Here is a 15,215-nt window from a genome sequence, read left to right on the forward strand (position 1 = left end):
TACAGGAATGACCTTGCCTACTGACATTAAGATTAACTCCGATTATAGCTATTTTATGCAAAATTTAAGTTTGATACATGAACCTAAAACATACAGTGAGGCACAAAAACAGGAAGAGTGGAGAGTTGCTATGAGGCAAGAAATCAATGCTTTAGAAAAGAACAACACATGGGAAATTGCTTCACTACCTGAAGCAAAATTACCCATAGGATGCAGATGGGTGTACAAAATTAAACTAAGACCTGATGGATCCATTGGGAGACACAAAGCCATGTTAGTTGCAAAGGGTTTTAATCAAATTGAAGGGATAGACGACACTGATTGTTTTGTCCCTGTAGCCAAAACAGTTACAGTAAGACTTGTTTTAGCTGTAGCAGCTGCAAAAGGTTGGTTATTACACCACATAGATGTCAATAATGCATTTCTTCATGGAAATTTGAATGAAGACATTTACATGCAACCTCCTGAGGGGTATCATGTTCCTGATGGAAAAGTATGTAAACTTAAGAAATCTCTTTATGGTTTGAAACAAGCTTCAAGGCAGTGGAATGAAGAATTCATTGAAAAGATCAAAGCTTTATGATTCATTCAATCCAAATATGATTACTGTCTCTTTACAAAACGCACTGGTAATGATTTTGTAGCTTTACTAGTGTATGTTGATGATATCTTAGTCACTGCTGCCACAATGAACTCCATACAAGAAGCTAAACTATATTTAATGAGTTGTTCACCATAAAGGACTTAGGTGAAGCCAAATATTTCTTGGGGCTGGAGTTAGCTAGATCTGAACAAGGCATAGTAGTGACACAGAACAAGTATGCCTTAGACATTATCAAGGATATAGGCCTTGAAAAGGGAAAAACTGTATCTACACCTTTTCCTGCTAACTTTAAGTTTGTCACAGAATCTGAAGGAGCATTACAAGATCCTTCAAGGTATAGAAGGCTTGTGGGAAGACTTCTACACCTTGGTTCTACAAGGCCTGAGATCAGCTAAGCAACACATCAACTTAGTCAACATATCCAGCACCCTTGCAAGCAACACTGGAATGCAGCTATGTACCTGATCAGATATCTCAGAGGCACTCATTCTTCAGGTTTGTTTTTCCCTGTTAATAATGACTTTAAACTGAGAGCTTACTCTGATGTAGATTGGGCATCATGCCAACTTACAAGGAGATCTACAACTGAATATTGCATAATGTTGGGAACCAGTCCTGTATCCTGGAAAACTAAAAAACAGAACACAGTATCCAGATCATCTGCAGAAGCAGAGTACAGAAGTATGGCATCTACCGTATGTGAGAATACCTGGATCAATAATGTGCTCAAAGCTTTGGGAATCAATGTTCAGACTCCAGTAGCCTTTTACTGTGATAACAAAGCAGCTATTCATATCACAGAAAATCCCGTGTTTCATGAGAGAACAAAACATGTTGAGATTGATTGTCATGTGGTAAGAGACAAGTACAAGGAAGGCCTTATCTTACCTACATATGTTAGCTCAAAGCAGCAACTTGCAGATTTGTTCACCAAATCGCTTCCCAGTAATTCATTCCTATTTTTGGTCTCCAAGTTGGGCTTGATCACGTTTGATGTAAGTCCAACTTGCAAGGGAGCTGTTAACTTTCAATCTGAAGACTTAGAAGAAGGCCAATGTTGCAGAGTAATGGAGAAAGGTTGCAGAATGCTGAAGGATTGAAGATAATGAACAGTGGCCGGTTTTTTTTAGCTTAGCTTTTTTTACTTATAAAAGCGTGTTTTATGTAATGCATTTTTACTTATCCGTTGGCCACTTTCCTCTACTTTCTTCTTCTTTATTTTCTTGTTCTTGGCAGTTTAGTCCGTTATTCTCTGCCTATATATACAGACTCTGTAAAGCTGCTCATTAATCAATTTTGAATACTTCTGATTTATCAAGAAATTGCACCATGAATTTCTCTTCTTCCTTCGCCCACGCTTATTGCTTCCCTGCGCTCCAGTTCCAACAATTTCTAATCCAATATCCATAATATTATGCAGATAAACACTAACTATAGCTAAACCAAGGGTAAGCACTAGTAATGAAGGAAAGTCCATGATTGGTAATGCCAAAACAACAATTTTGGGAAACAATTCAACAACTATACATATGTAAAAAATTAATGGTGGTTGAAGGGTGAGATAGTGATGTAGGGTTCAATTGGGTGAATTAACTTTGAATTAGTAAATGTCAAAAACTTGAGTATTGAACGTGAATCCAACAATGGCGAGTTAATCCATAAGATTCATGTTCCGAACTAGAATCAAGCCTTTGGAAGAGAAAGTATAAACAATCATCAGGAAATTAGAGGATAGATGTAGATGGATCAATATAGCCATTCTTCATAGTTTTGGACTAACTTTCTTTAAAAGGTAGTAGAACTTGATTCTTTACCACAATCTTATCCTATGATGAGTCATATGAGGATGGTATTTCAAAACCATAGGAGAATTGGAGTCTCCATGTTCATAACCAATGAGAATTCCACTATTGTGCCAAAGAAGTTTGGATTCTGAACGATAGTATCCCCAAAATATGGGAAGACAACTCAGTTCATCAACTTGAGTAAAACAATAGGGATAACAAAAAAGAAAGGAGATAAAACATCTTGAGTTTGTTATATTTGGAGCTAACGCAAGTAGTTATACTATAAAAAGATGTTAAGTTGACATAATATCCACAAGAACCAGCTTGAGTAAAACAATAGGGATAAGCAAGAAAGAAAGGAGATAAAACATCTTGGATTTGTTATATCCGGAGCTAACGCAAGTAGTTATACTATAAAAAGATGTTAAGTTGACATAATATTCACAAGAACCACAATCTTCGGAGACATCAATTACGGACATTTCTTGACCAAACTATCAAAAATATATTTCACCTAATCCTATTTGAAAAATGACAACTTAATTTTTTTACCCAATTGTTTGAAAAAGCAGTAGTTGAAGTCTAATAATTTGCTTTATGATTGTTGCTAAAAATATAATGTTTTATGATGTGGGTTTTACATGGATTAAGTACTAATAAATGATTTTCTTATAAGTTTTTTTTAAGGGATTTAAATACAATTAGTAAATATCCAATTTTGATGAGTTGCACGTAATTAACTTTTTAGGATACATTTAATGAGTTAGAAGACAAATTTAAGTTCTAACAGGGTTGGGTCCGGGTTTGACATTGATAATCCTCCATAAGAACTCATCATCATTAATTCCTTGTTTTTTGTTTTTTAATTGAACTATTATTAATTAAAATAAATAACATATAATTATTTTTATCAAATATCAATGTCTAACAAAATTAATTACAATAATTAGATTCTGATCAACAATATTTGAAGAATTCTTTTGTAATGATTGCTATGAATAATCAACTAAAAAAACTCAATTATTCATATCAACTACATTTGAAGTATAATCTATTATGGATCGTCTAATAAATTTTTATACAGAATTAAATTTGAAGTACTTAATTTGGTTTTGGTTGATGTTTTTTTTTTTTCTTGTGATTTTATAATAGATGTTTCTTTTTGTTGGCCTCTACTATCCTTTCAATGTCACGTTGTGTGCGATGAGAAATTGGAACTATGTAAATAAGAATTTATATAAAATATTTTTGATGATTGAAACTTTTAACTCACAAATAATTTAATAATTTAATAACCATGTTATAATAATAGCTTTTGCAAACAACATTTCTAACTATGATCTTTTGCTTGCATATGCTTAATACTTATATTTATTATCTATAAATATTTTGTACAAAATTTCTATTGAGTTCAAAATTGAAAAATTTAATCAATTGATAGTTTGTTTGATTTGGATTATATATTACTTTCGAAAAGATTGTTGAACTTTTCCTTTTAAGTTTTAAGTAATTAATTGTCAATTATTTTTCTTAATTAATTTTTCAAATATACCAAATAATATACAATTGAAAGGAAAATTCTAAGTTAAATTTATCACATTTAGTAAAAATAAACACACACTAAATAATTTATTTATAAATAATAAGAATAAAAATAAATGTTGTTTGAGTTACGCAAAATATACCAAGTCATATTTTATGTGTAATTATCATGAAAATACTCTAAGTTCAATTAAAGAAATATAACATGCATCTATAGGTATTAATATACTTTAATTACTAAATAAAACACTATCTTTTTTATCAAAATCAATTTGGGCAATTTAATGTGTCCTTTTTAGAGGCTAAGCTTATATAACGCAATTATTTTTTTAAAAAAAATTAATTTATATGACTTTTCAAAATGCATTGGATAAATTTATGTTGACTACATAAATATTGTAAAACCAAAAATCAAAATAAGAAGAGTAATAAGCATGATCGGTCAATTGTGATTCATTTAATTTTTTTGAGTAGATACCAAATTGATCATTTTCATATATTCATAATATATTAAATGACTCAATTAATAGTTATTTTTTATAATACCTATTCTAATCTTATTAGTAACTATAATGAACCTATAATATGTAATACAAAAATTTTAAATGACCTTTTGAACCATTCACACTTTTAATTTTATAATAGTATAGATAATATTTGTCTATAATTCCAATGCCCATTGTTTCTTGTATGTCTTTTCTTTTTGTGAGAAACATGTATATGTGGTGGTGGTCTAGAAATAAATTTTATACATTTCAATATTAATACGAGAAAAATTTTATCGTACATTGTTGAAAAAATTAAATCATATGATGACATTTTGTTCCTATTATATCATAAATGAATAACAAATCATATAAAAAAAATAGTAGTTATACCTCAAATGTTTAAATTATCTTTTAGTCTATCTTACTGTAAAAACTATTAACTTTATAGGAAAAGTGATTTAATTGATCCCATTTTATTTTTTAACCTCTTTACTTTTAAAATATTTACTTTACTTTACAATTCATTTGATTCATTTTGATGTGTGATGTGTATGGCCCAAAAGAATTTGGCCACATATGAGATCCAAAGCCCGAATCAGGCCCACTAGCCCATAATAAGGACGGACTGTTGAAAAATTACCAGGCTTAGCCCAAGAGGAAAACCGAGCACGCCAGTGATATACATCAAGATCAGCCCAAGAAGGAGACCTAGTACAAGGCCTGTCGGACCTCAAACCTATCTTCCAGGCCCAGCTCAGGAGAAGGGAAGCGCCCCCAGAAGCTGCACTTTGTGACCTAGAAGGGCTAAAAGAGTAGGATTTCTAACCAAAGACGTGCTACTCAAGTCAACTAGGAGATCATGCCTTATCCACAGATTTTCGTCCTTTTTCTCGAAAATGCAGGTCATTTACAGAGTCTCAGCAAAAAGGAACTCTTTCTCTATAAATACAGACAACACTCCTTAATAAAGACACCTTCAGTCCACCAACAAACACCTTGAGTCCTCCAACGGGATACCTTCAGTCCCTCTATGGGGATACCCTCCGAAATTTGGATAACAACTCTATGTTTTGACTTTAGCATTCGAAGGGCACTCTGAGAACAATTTATCTCATGAAATTGCTTATTCTATCATGATTTTTTGTTATATTTTATTTCTTACGATTATTTTTCTGCTAAATATGATATTAACTTGGGCGTCGGAATGCCAATGCCTTTTTTACAAGTCCCCCTTTAGCATTTGTATTCATTTCGGCCCAAGTTTTGAACATAGTCCATATCAATTAGACCCATTTTTTCAAACCATCATTGGCACCATTTGTAAAAAATTTGAGTTAAAGACGTGTGTTGTCATGGAAACCACTAGCAAACAAAAGGCTATGGAGGCACCTGGCAACAATCAGACTTTGTAAGTTGTTGTAGGAATCCCCCCTACACCCGCCAGTAGGATATCTCCTATCAGTAGGGTAGCCCACGCCAGTGATGCGATGGTCCCAAGACCCTTCAGACCTACTGACCTATGAACGGAGCTTCCACACCATAATCCCTCTTCAGACAACTCCTTAGGGGGCTCTCCCCAAAACACCTATGGACCATACAACAGATCATCACGATGGTCATACGGGAGCAAATGGCAACACTAATCCCAATCCACGCAATAACTCTATTTGACGTGGATGCTCCTAAGGAAGGAAGTCAAAGCGTATCCCCTGCCCCTGCATCGTCGGTTGCAAGAGACCAGTAACCCCCTTGCAAAAATCCAGTAGGACGTCCCTCCTCTATGGATCGCACGTCTGGAATGCCTGCAAAGTTACCTCCAAGACATCCAACACCAAATCGCGGGAACGCCTCATAGAAGCAGCAGGGTATCCCCTTCAGTGATGAAATATTTAGAATCTGAAAAACCACTCTCCATTCTTGCTTTAGCATTTGAATTGCACTCATAGCACAATTTCTCTCACAAAATTACTTACTCTATCACGAAATTCCATTATATTTTATTTCTTATGATTAATTTTCTTCTAAATTCGATACTAACTTGAGCTCAGGAGTGCTAATGCCTTTTTTGCAGGTCCTCCTTTAGGATTTGCATTCGTTTCAACTCAAGTTTTGAGTATATTCCATATCAATTGGACCCGTGCATTTTTTGGAACGCATCACATTTGTATTTGTTTTTTCGCTTATATTTAACATGATAAGTGATCTAATTAATTCTCATTTATATATATGCTACGAAATTTTTCAATGCATTAAATCCCTCTAATTTTCTTGAATTATTTTTGTCATTTCATATTGTAGCATAAGGATACCTTTTATCTTGTATGCATAACATATTATGAATATATTATTAAAAAGAAATTCAAATTAACATGAGAACATAAGTATAATATAAAAGTAATTAATAGAAATTAATCAAATATATTTATTTTATATTTCTGTCCTTAGTAACATAATATTACATGATTAATTTAATCGAATTGAAAAAAAACTTTTAAACTAATTCATATTTTTATAGATATATATAATTAGATAAAAGCATAAAAGCTGGAGATACTCCTCCCAAAGGACACTAGGAGACTAGACATATTACTTTCCAGACAGAATACTTCCCCATTTAAGGTTAAAGAATCTAATTTTTGGATATATATATATATATATATATGTCACTATGTATACAGTTAAGGACAATTTCACTCTAAAAAATCTGGATAAAATTGAAGAGGGGGTGATGAACTTCACGGATTACCTTTTCTTTTTTGTTCTTTTTTAGGTTGGGGGGGGGGGTTGGGGGGGGTATTATATTAGTGAAAAATTTTCCTGGTTCCCTGTTTGCTAGCGTGATTGGGAAGCCATTGAGAGTTGATGAGCCTACAACGGATATCTCTAAACCTAACCTCGCTCGAGTCTGCATTGAATTTGATCTGTTGAAACCTAAAGTTACTGAAGTGTACATGGGGGTTGGTCACAACACTATTTTGCAACAAATTATCTATGAGAATTGCCCTCACAATTGCTGCTTCTATCGACACATGGGTCATGAAGAAAAAGACTGTATTGATAAGAACAAAGGAGCAAATATTGATGTGGTAATCAGAGTGGGAAAGAAACGGGCCAAAAGACACATAAGGAACCTGCAATGGGGAGTAATCTCGAAAAAAATGTAAGTATCCCTCAACCAACTCTAGATAAAAAAAATTGATAGTTGTGTGGATCTGGTTATTTGTGAGTTGCTTGGTAAAGGTTATCAAGAATCTAGTGAGACACGTGATCCTGATATATGCTTGTTTGAGGAGACAAAAAAAGTGAACAGTGTTGTGGAAAATTGCAATCAAATTAAGCAGTTTGGGATTGATGATGTTACTCAACCAATTAAAAAACAAAATTCAATTCTCGAGAATGAGATGGAAGAATATAATTCTATAAAGGGATAAATGTGGGCAGGAAGGTGGGTTAAATGACAAGGAAGAAAGCGTTCAAGAGGACAAAAAGAGAAGGCAGATGAAGACAACCCACTTGAGGAGGTGCATAGAAATGAAGAGGGTTTGGGTTGTGAAAATAGGTTTGATCTTTTATTTAATATGAAGGAGGATCCTGTTGTTGATGAAGGCACTGAGGTCTCGTTCCCACCCCCTCCTTAAGATGATGACTTTGATGAGTAGCATTTTGGTTGATCAAAATTCTGGGCTTACAAGCTTACGGTGACAAATTTGGACCGGTCAAAAATAAAGTTGGTCTTTCTTTATGACTATTTTGGACTCCATGATGATGCAGGTTTTACCAAGGCTTGTCTGGGATCCACCCTGATTTGTAATATTTTTTTCTTTTTATTATTAGCCTTGCTTTGGACTTTATATTTTATGACGGGTGTAGTACTTCCCAAAAAAGTTGTTGTACTTCTCATGCTTATATATTGAGATGGGAGGAGACCCCAAAAATCCCCCTACCCTACCTAAGTAGTTTTTGCCCAAAAAAATATATTTATATATATATACATGAATGGGAAGCTTTTTTTCTCAGGTAAAAAATTACAAGCAATCCCTTTGTGTGATTATAAATGAGCAAATTTCTATAAGCAATTGTTTAATTTTAAAAAATATAAGGGAATAAATTACTATTATTTTTCTATTAAAAAGTAAATTGCATTGAACTCTTTTTCTATATGATTAGCTGGTATATAATGGGATCATTTGAAAACACACTTGTCAACCAAAGAAGGTTTGTTTAATTGTTTATAAGATTACAAATGAAAAGAGTAGGAAACTTTTCATGTTAATATGCTTTTCGCAAACCAATATCTCTTACAAGATTAATTTTATTGGAAGGACAAAGTTCTAAATATTCCAATATACTCATAATAACAATATAATATAAAAATTTATTATATAATATAGGAAATCATGCTTGGAATTTAGCACTTTGGAACTTCTCCAACAAGTTACACATTTTTGCGTATTAAAAACTTTCAATAAGTTTGGCACATTCCATTAAAGCAAATTTGAGACGATTTATAAATAAGTGAAAATCTCTCTTTTTTTAACATAAAAACTATTACTAAGTGAAAATCTCTCTTTCTCTTTCAAGATATATATACACACATATACATAGATATGTTTATATAAAGCAAGAGGGCTACGTCAAATGCAATGCCGGTTCACCTTATGAGTATGTAATATGTCATTTATAGATGATATTCAACTTAATTATAGTCAGATAAAAAAAACAAACAAATTCTTAAAGTATAAAGAATAAAAAATGTGAGACAAATTACTTAAGTAACTATCAAATGGAACTAGAAATTATAGTGAAAAAAATTAATTTTTAAAAATGAGGTCTACTACTTTAATTCATGTTCCACTTAGGCCTATCAAACAACATTTAAAAATTTTTAAACTGTTCAAAGTTTCATTAACTTGAACAACCACTATTTGACCTTCCTTCTATTGCAGTTTTATAAGACCCTTGATTGTCTTCGAAGCACCTTTTATTATATGTGGTCATTCATCATTACTTTATTAGATCTTTATTACTCAAAAAGAGCAAGTGCAAAAGTATGAGTGCCGTGCTGATCACTGGAGACCCATTGCGCTTGATTGTATTTCTTTCTTTTTAGACTATTAAGGTTTTCGTATATGCCAATATAAATTTTGAAAGCTAAATTAAGTAATTATTAGAAAGGAATATTATGTCCATTACTTTGGTTTTTGTTCCACTTAGGCCTATCGAACTGTATTTGAAAATTTTTGAATAGTTTGAAATTTTATGAACTTGAACAACGGCTATATTGACCCTCTTGTTGTCGTTCTATAAGACCATTAATTGCATTCAGAGAAACGTTTACTACATTGGTCTAGCATTATTACTTTATCAAACTTTTAACATACTTAACAAGAGCAAATGCGGCAACATGTGTGGCGTGTGCTTGATTTACCTTCTTTGTTCTTTTAATGTGTATATATACGTCAGTGTTAATTTTCAGGGCCAAATTGACCACTTATTAGAAAAGAGATTTATGAAATCTACTTTATTGGTTCTTGTTCCACTAAGGCCTATCATATTACATTTGACAATTTTGAAACAGTCCTAAGTTTCACTAACTTGAAAAATTACTATCTTGACCCCAATTCTGTTGTGGTTCTATAAGACCCTTAAATATCTTCAAAGCAACTTTTACCACATGTAATCTCTCATTGCTGCTTTACTATAAGATATTTGACATACTCAACAAGAGCAAGTGCAAAAAAATGTGTGGCGTGTAGATCGTTGGAGACCTTTGGTGCTGTATTTTTCTTCTTTCTTTCTGGTGCCAATGTCAATTATGAAAGCCAAATTAAGTACTGTTAACATAGAGAAATATTTAAACCTACTTATTTTGTTTTTCATCTACTTAGGTCTACCAAATTGCATTTAAAAATATTTTGAAAAGTCCTAAAGTTCATCAACTTGAACAATCACTATCTTGGCTGGTTTATTGTGGTTCTATAAGACAATTAATAATTTTTGAAAAAATATTTACTACATGTGGTCTTTCATCATTTCATTATAAGATTTTTTTTTGGCATACTTAATAAGAGCAAGTATAGGAGCACGTTTGGCGTGCGGATCGCTGCGTGGACCTGTGTGCTTGATTTTATTCTTTGTTTTGTGGGTTTTAATGTGTATGTATATGTCAATGTCATTCAAAAGCTAAATTAAGTAATCAATAAAAAAATATTTATGAAATGTACTACTTTGGTTATTATTCCACTAAGGCCTATCAAATTGCATTTGAAAATTTCAAGGAATCCTATGTTTCATCATCTTGAAGGACCACTATCTTGATCCTCCTATCGTTGTGGTTTATAAGACCCTTAAATATCATCAAATCTACTTTTACTGTATGTAATATTTCATTGTTGCTTTATTATTAGATCTTTTATATATTAAACAAGAAACCTGTGTGGCGTGCTAATCATTTGATACCCTCTATGCTATATTTTCATTCAGTTTTTTGGCTCTTAAGGTTTTTGTATATGCCATGTCAAATTTTTAAGCCAAATTAAGTAATTATGAAAAAAGATATATATGAAATTTACTGATTGGATCTTTTTCTACTTAGGCCTATCAAATTGCCTTAAAAATTTTTTTGAATAGTTCTATATTCTATTAACTTGATCAACCACAATCTTGATGCTCCTATTGTGGTTCTATAAGACCATGAATTCTCTTTGAAGAAACTCTTACTACACGCGTTATATCATTAATTTATTAGACTTTCACATTCTCAAGAAGAGCAAGTGCAAGAGAATGTGTGTTGTGCGGATCTCAATAGAGATCTCTGTGTTGATTCCCGTTATTTGTTTTGTGGCTTTTGATTTATAAATATAAGCTGATATCAGTATCCGAAGCCAAATTAAGTATTTATTTACAAAAGAGATTTATGAAATCTACTACTTTGGTTATTTTTCCACAAAAGACTATCATTATTGTATTTTCATACTCAACAAGAGTAGTGCAAAAGCACTTGTGGCGTGCAGATCACTTGAGGCCTTCTGTGTTGTATTTCCCTTCTATCTTTTATGGCTTAAAATTTTCATATATTCCAATATTTATTTTGGAAGCCAAATTAAGTAATTATTAAAAATAAAAAATATTAAATCTATTGATTTTTTTCTTGTTCCACGTAGGCCTATCGATTATCATTTAAAAATATTTCAACAGTCCAAAATTTCATCAACTTGAACAATCACTATCTTGACTCACTTGTTGTGGTTTTATAAGACCATTAATTATCTTTGAAGAAACAATTACTACTTGTGATCTTTCATTGTTTCTTTACAAGATTTTTTACATACTCAACAAGAGAAAGTGCGGAAGAGGTTTGGGGTTTGGATTTCTATAGAGAATTCTCTGCTTGATTTCCCTTCTGCGTTTTATGGCTTTTAATGCAAGAGTATATGCCAATGTCAATTTTTAAAGTTGAATTGGGTAATTATTAGAAAAGATATTTATGAAATCTACTACTTTGGTTTTTCTTCCATTGAAGCCCATTGCATTTGGGAATTTTCAAATAGTCCGAAGTATCATCAACTTGAAGAACCACTATGTTGAATCTCCTTCTGCTGTGGTTCTATAACACCGTTAAATATCTTCAAAGCAACTGTTACTATATTTAGTCTTTCATTATTGCATTATCATTAGATCTTTGAAATACTCAACTAGAGCAATTGCAGAGGTATGTGTGGCATCTGGATCACTGGAGACTGTCTATGCTTTATTCCCTTCTTTCTTCTATATCTTTCAAGGTTTGATATATGCCACAATCAATTTTGGAAACCAAATTATGTAGTTATAAAAATGGAAAAATATTAAATCGACTTACTTGGTTTTGCTTCCACGTAGGCCTAACGAATTGCATTTAAAAATATTTCAACCAATCCTAAATTCCTTATACTTGGACAACAACTATCTTCACCCTCCAGCTGAGGTTCTATAAGACCATTAATTATTTGTTAAGAAACATTAACTACACGTGGTCTATCATTGCTACTTTATCAACTTTTTGACATACTCAAAGTGAGCAAGTGCAGAAGCACGTGTGGCATGCGGATCTCTATAGAGACCTTTGTGCTTGATTTTCCTTTTTTATATTTGTGGCTTTTGATGTTTTCGTACAAGCCGATGTCAATTTATTGCAATCAAATTAAGTAATTATTGAAAAAGAGAATTATGAAATCTACTACTTTGGTGTTTTTTTTCCACTATAGCCTACCAAATTGCATATGAAAATTTTCAACAGTCCCAAGTTTCATCAAATTGAAGAACCTCTAAATGTCTTTAATGTAACTTTAACTGCATATAATCTTTCATTGTTGCTTTATTATAGATATTTTACATAGTAAAAAAGAGCAAATGCAAAAGCAAGTGTGGCATGTGGATCACTAGGGACATTCTATGTTGTATTTCCCTTCTTTCTTTTGTGGCTTAACGTTTCCATTGAAGGCACCGCAAAGTGCGAGTGGATCGGCCGAGGAACGTGCAAGCGGAAGCAGTTACAATAAATTACATAAATAAAACGAAATCGCAATGAAACTATAATTCCAAAGGGTGTATTCTTGGAGTTCACGAACACTCGATGTAGTTAATAATATAAACGACAATAATAAAATCAAAGGGGCTATTCGTAGTTTGAAAAACAAGAGGTACATAAATATAAATCAAGAATTACCTTTGATTTGATTTATTTTGAACCTCGTTTGCTTTATTCGTTCACGCAAGGCTTCAACGTAAAAATCCTAAAAAGCTGCGTCCACACCATATTGGAACTTGGGATTTCTCAATTCAATTTGCTAGAAAAGAATTGAGGAGAAAAACACGTCAAGTGTGCACAAAGCGGGTTCGGCCGAGTGGAGTATATAGGGGAGAGAAAATTATTTTTTTGCTTTGCTATGTATTCATTGATTATTTCAAATAACTAATATACGTATATGTACCTTGTATGGATGCATTAAAATATGTCTAGATTCATTTAACCATCCATAAGGTAATAAAATCATTTATTCAAAATAAAGGATTACTAACATGGCACTTTTCAAAAGTAAATTTGTTAGTCAATTATTTCCACCAACTTAATTAATGGGTTGGGCCGATTTTAATTAATTAAAGTACCAAACCCAATTAATTAAATTCAATTTAATTAAAGCCACGTAATTAAGTCAATCATATATTTAATCAAATTAAATACATGAGTCCAATAAACCTTTATTAAATAATAAGTCGAACTTATTAAATAATAAGGTCAAGCCCAATATAAATTAATTTAATTAATTTATCATTGAGCTTAGCCATTCAATGGATCCCTCTCATATATAAGTAATCCAATTACTTACAGAATTAATTCTCAATTAATTCCTCGTTCCTACCTTGGTGATTTGTGTGTGACTCTTTAAGTTCACCTTTCAGCTAGACTTGGGCTAGTGCCCAACGCTATTATTAATTAAATCTAATTTAATTAATAATTCTTGCTCAACCCTTGATCAAGAAAGCCCATCACTATGGATTGCCATCTAACAACGGTCGATGGCACTAGAACCTAGACAAATATTCATGTGAACTTTTAGGCTCTCGAGTCCATGCGGGTACGGTTCTTCCTTCTACCGTCTCCCAGCCTTAGTCTAGGGCATGGAATTGGGCGTCGGTTCTCATCTTGGATTAGGGGTCTATGCTTAATGCTTTAGATTGCACTACGCACAATTTCTTGACATAGGAACCTCTTCTTCCTATTCGACCAATGACTGTGGCCACAGCTTTATAGAGCATAGACGCATCTCCAAGTGCATAGGACATACCTCTGTGACTATTTTGACAGGGGAAGGATCTTCTTCTTAGAACTTACTGTCTTAACTGCATGCTTTGATTGCACTGGACAAGGCTTATGATGACCATGTTTTGGACACGATCACCTCTCGCATAAATCCAAAATGCAGTCATCTCATGCACGTGACTGCCGTGATTTCTCAAATTTGAGGACTATTCCTATACTATCAGATTCGGGGACTCAAGTCATATCGACCAAGCCTCCAAGACTTCCATATGATGATCCCCCCAAGTCAGTTCAGTTGATTGGACACCTAGCCAATCAACCCATTAAGATCACATAGACGTCCCACGTCTATCGCCGATGAAACACGACACTCATCAAATGAATGTGACTCTTAATGCAAGTCTCTATAGGAACTTCGATGCCCATTCTCGAGGTCCTTAACTTGGAATATTTCAGATCCAACCTTAAATAGTTGGTTTCATGACCGCCATCCAATACGCAGTCCAACTGTTGAAAATGATTGTTCAAAGTGGTATGTTAACTTTGTTGTGATGTTTGAAATGGAATACAAATATAAATGTAATGAGCACAACAAATGAAATGCCAATAGCAAATATTCATTTATTCACTGATAATATTACATGAAATCAAGTTGTCATCAAAATAGATTACAAGCATGCTAATCCAATTGGCTTTCAGGTCACCTATTCTAACATGCATATATACCAATGTCAATTTTGAAGGCAAACTTAAGTAATTATTTATATGAGAAACATTATACCTATTAATTTTTTTCTTGTTCCACTTAGGCCTATTGATTATCATTTAAAAATATTTCAAATAATCCTAAATTTCATCAACTTGAACAACCACCACCTTGACTCCCCTGTTGTGGCTCTATAAGACCATTAATAATCTTTGAAGAAGCATTTACTACATGTAGGCCTTTCATCATTGCTTTACAAGATTTTTAACATACTCAACAAGAGCAAGTG

The sequence above is a fragment of the Sesamum indicum genome, unplaced genomic scaffold, assembly GCF_000512975.1.
Source record: "Sesamum indicum cultivar Zhongzhi No. 13 unplaced genomic scaffold, S_indicum_v1.0 scaffold00264, whole genome shotgun sequence".
Classification (NCBI taxonomy): domain Eukaryota; kingdom Viridiplantae; phylum Streptophyta; class Magnoliopsida; order Lamiales; family Pedaliaceae; genus Sesamum; species Sesamum indicum.